Genomic DNA, 4,400 nt, shown 5'->3' with positions numbered 1-4,400 from the left:
GGTCCCCAGTGTGAGCTCTGAATGCCACTCTGCCCTTACAGAACGCTAAAGAGCACAGGTCCAAGGGTCCGGGGGCTCTGACTCTTTGAGCCATTGAGCACAGTTCATAATATTCTCTCAGCACAGTTTCCTCATCTGTAAAATGGGATAACAACAATCCCTACCTTGTAGGACTGAAGCAAGGATGAAAGGAGATAATGCTTTAGCCCTTAGCACAAAACCTGGCATGAGACATAGCTTTCAAAATGTTAGCCTCCTGACGCTGAGGACAATGTTACAAGCGATTTGAGCCTCTGATGTGCTGGGGGGGATGGGAGAGTGGGGAGGGCTTTTCTCCCTTCCCCCATACAACACACAACCAGACAAAGTGGTAGTCAGGGGGACTTGGACCTTTTCTAGTTCTGTTTAAAACCCCTGCCACATCCTCCAGGAGCTGAGGTTTTGATACCTGGCTCTTCTCAGAAGACGGTGCCCCAAGTGCAGGAGAAGCTGGTCCCAGGCTGTGGTTGCCATGGAAACCATTGAATGTAAATTTCATTTTCTGCCTTGCCCAGCTAAGCTATTGATTCAGCAAGAGGGAGAGAAATTGGGAGCAGCTTCCCTCCCAAAGTGAAACAGAAAGCGCAGACCCAAAGTGAAAATGGAAGGAAGTGTGGTCAGGTGGAGTGAAACCTAGTTGGAGAAAAGATGGGACTGTGCGCACCTGCCAGGGTGGGTTAGCAGGGGCCATGGGGGATCTCTCCACTTGCATGAACCTGATGGCTCAGGTAAGCAACACATCATACCCCAGTGCCCAAGACAGGCTCTAGCTCTGTGATCGGGGGCAAGTGGCTGAACCTCTCTGAACCTGTTTTTTTTTTTTTTCATGTGTAAAAAAAAAAGTGTATAAAAATTGTCACTCAAAAGGCTTGTCGTGGGGACATCATCACCCCTGCATCCTGCAGCCTCTCCTGGTATGCTCTCCTTTCTAGCCTGAAATTCCTCCCATTGTTGTCACCAGTGACTCCAGCACCCAAGGAAGGAGAAGAATGTTTTCCCAGGAAGCTTCTGTGGAAAAGTCTGAGTTTGCCTATGAAACAAGGTAAGAGGAAGACTCTGCAGAGAAAGACACACGACACGTAAGTTTGGACGGAGTAATCTGGAGTGGAAATCTGGAACCAAGAGTGCTGTAGGAGAAGTGGGCCATAGCAGTGTCAGTGTCAGGGGGACAGAACAGCCAGCCCAAACAAATCCGGGTCTGAGGCGCCCTCCCCCACAGTGGGTGCTGTGCCCGCCTGACGCTGGTTCTCTCCGAGACGGACTACCCAGGGTTCCCGAGCTGCAGCAGGGGCGGTGCAGGCTTATCAAGTCCTGGGGCTGTCAATACTGCTCCCTGGGGGTGATCCAGGGCAGCCCGGGCCCCCGACATGCCAAGGGTGCCCTGTCACACGCAGTCCTGGCGGCTGTACCCGCAGAAACACTAATTGGGAAGTGAGACAAGCGGAGTGCCTTTAATGAGCTACCTTGTTGTAACTCTAACGGGTTGGCGTTATTTACAGAGATTTTGCTAATGAGGTGCCTGTCGGAGGGGGAGCCCGCGATGGGGGCAGGGGAAGGAAGGCCTCCCAGCCTGAGGGAAGAGGCGGGATTCAAAAGGAAGAGGGAAGGAAGCTCACTTTTGCTGAGCGACTGGGCCAGAGGCCCTTATCCATGTGATCTCACACATCGCCAGAGACCCAAGAGGTATGGGTGAGGTGTGCAGGGGAAGGAACATGGCAGAGCCACACAGGGAGTCCAGTCCAGGCTGCTCCTGAGCCTGACCTCTGAGGGACCTGCAGCAGACAGGCAGGAGGCGGGTCGCCCAGAACCTTCCCGAGGTGGCCACGCCCACCCAGCACTCCAGGTGCATCTGGACTGTCCTAGATCGGCTCAAGAGGGTAGTTCCTCCGCCCCTGCCCCGCCTCCGACTCTTCTCCAGAGATCACACGCCCCGCTCCCTGGGGGAAGTGGGGATCGATTCCTGGTGGGGGCCAGGGTTCTCAGCCACCCCTGAAGGCCCTCCTTCCCTCAGGTCAGGTGGCCTAGAGCTCTGAGCTCTGCCCCCAGCAGGAGAGGAGTTTGCTCTGCGTTTCCCACACTCTTGCAGCCCATCTTCCTTAGGTGAGAATGGAATTGGCTGCAGTTTAACCAGGCTCTGACTCAGCCAGAGCTAGGGGCGGGGTTCAGGCTGGGAAGGGGGCGGGGCTCAACCTCGATCCCGAAGATTGTCAGTCTGGGGTTTAGAGTACCACTCTGTGGCTGAAAATAAGGAGCTATAAGGACTAGTTTTTCCACCTGCGAAATGGGATTACTAATATCTGCCTTTCCGGAAGGTCGTCGGATCCTGAAAGAATGCATGAAATCGCTTTGCAAACTGTAAAGTGCCCAACCCCGGCCTTATTATCGTTTTTATTTAGCAGTGGGCATGCGGGTGCCGATGCCCTCCACCCTGTGAGGGTCACTCCGCTGGCTCGCCCTCCCATCCCGATGGGCCCTGCGCTCCCCTCTCCCCTTCTCTATTCTCATTGCTACATCCCCTCTCCTCTCCTACTACCTGTCAAGATTGGCATCTCTTTAATTATAACGTCTGTGTGTTTCTTTAGGAGCCGTGTAATTCTTCCTGACAGCCACCTATTTAAAATGAAAGTCAAACACTCAGAATTTTGTTTAAGAGTTGAGTCTTGGGGAGAAAATGCATTAATTGCTAAACGTTGCTAATTTCACTCTGATGTGGTAACAAAAAGAATGAATCTCCATACATACACACAAGAGGACCAATGAAACCAGCGTTGGGGCAAGGACGGCAGTCAGAATGTCAGAGCCAGAGGTCCGTCTCAGAGCTTGTGTGGCGAAACCCCTCCCTTATTTCACAGATGAGGACACTGAGGTCCAGAGAGGTTAAGTGACTTGCTGAAGGTTGCCCCAGCCTAGGCGGCAGGTCCAAGGCTGACTGACGCCCGCAGGCTTGAATGGCCTCCATGCAGCAGCTGGTTGATCCCGGGGAAACAGAAGCCACGCATTCCTTCCGCATATCAGCACTCAGGCCATCTGGGGTGCTGCCCGCCCTGCAGGGCTGCTGTGTTTCAAGTACTGCCTGCCGGGGGTCCTTGTGCCGGACAAGCGGCCTGCAGAGACCCTCCTCCGAGGCTGGAGATCTGTGCCTCGGTAACCAGGACAGTGGGCACAGACCCACTGAGCCACCATCTGCGACAGCTGAGCTGTGAGACACAGGTGCCAAGGGCCTTTGTCGGCGAGCAAGACTGCCGTCCGCGGGCCAGAGCCGGGGAGAGTGCCCGGCTGGGCAGGCAAGGCAGCTTGCGTGGGCTCTAGCCCTGGTCTAAGGTGCCTCTGCAGCCTCCTGGTGAAGAAAGGCTGCTTGGCCGGAAGCCGTGGGTGTGTGGGCCCCACTGTGAGTGGATGGAGCATTATTTCTGAACTCAGACGGCTGTCGGTTCAAATCCCTTCTTCGCGGGGCACACGCAGTGAGCTGTTTCAACCTCTCTCTGTTTCTGATCCTGCCTCTGGCCAGTGTGATTCACAGCATTGATCAGGCAGAGTTTGGGGGCCGAGTGAATGCGTGCTACGTGCCAGCCCAGGTGCCACAAAGGCGGCCGAGGCTTAGACCAGCAAGCACAAAACAGGGGCCCGAGGGCCTTGCTCAGCCACAGACGTCTTTGCAGGCCTGCATGTGCAACTCTACAAATGTGATTTGAAGGCACCCTGGCCAGGGCCTGAGCTCCCTGTATGTCCTGAACCCACCGGCCCACGTGGGCTCACAGCCAGCCACTTCATTCGTGTGACTGTCCTGACTTTCCAGCCCTGAAGGGATCCTTTCTGTCTCACGCCAAAAGATGCTTGTTCACCTCCTCTCCCGCTCCCACCAAAGCGCCATGTCTTTTCCATCCCAGCTCTGGTAACATGGCCAGACCACGTCCAGTTTCCCACTCAACTGGGAGCACCTAGAGGGCAGGGGCCATGTCGCATCCCTACGTGAGCAGACGTGGGCTCCAGGAGATGCAGTCATGCAACAAACTGGGGTTGCATCTAGGCTCCAGGGACATAGCTGTGAATAATTTTGAGAAGGGCCAAACCTGGGCTTATGCCAGTGGGAGAGCTGAACAACTGCATAAATCAGCAAGATTTGTAAGAAGAAGGTAAAAAAAAAAAAAAAAAAAAAGGTAATAAGGTGATGCACTTGACCAGCGAGTGAGTGAGTGAATAAAGGAACGAATAGTAAGAATGGAAATTTCAATTTAACAACACAGGGACACTGGATAGCCCCAAACAGGAAGAAAGGGGAACAAGGCTCAGTGAGGAACTGAATCTTCAAGTTGAATGGTTCAGCTCATTCTTTTTATCCACAATTCGGCCCCTTGTGCCCA

At 54.1% G+C, this 4,400-nt stretch overlaps 1 long non-coding RNA gene across 1 annotated transcript; it reads left to right on the top strand.

The window, feature by feature from the left end:
* Positions 1-996: 996 nt before the first annotated feature.
* LOC123607610 lies at positions 997-4,200 on the top strand. Its single transcript, XR_006716802.1, has 2 exons — positions 997-1,081; positions 2,622-4,200. It is a non-coding gene; the product is annotated as an uncharacterized LOC123607610 (long non-coding RNA).
* The last annotated feature ends 200 nt before the right edge of the window (positions 4,201-4,400 follow it).

The sequence above is a fragment of the Leopardus geoffroyi genome, chromosome A2 (assembly GCF_018350155.1).
Source record: "Leopardus geoffroyi isolate Oge1 chromosome A2, O.geoffroyi_Oge1_pat1.0, whole genome shotgun sequence".
NCBI lineage: Eukaryota > Metazoa > Chordata > Mammalia > Carnivora > Felidae > Leopardus > Leopardus geoffroyi.
Note: the sequence above shows the minus strand (reverse complement) of the source record. Positions and strands in the feature narration are given on the sequence as shown.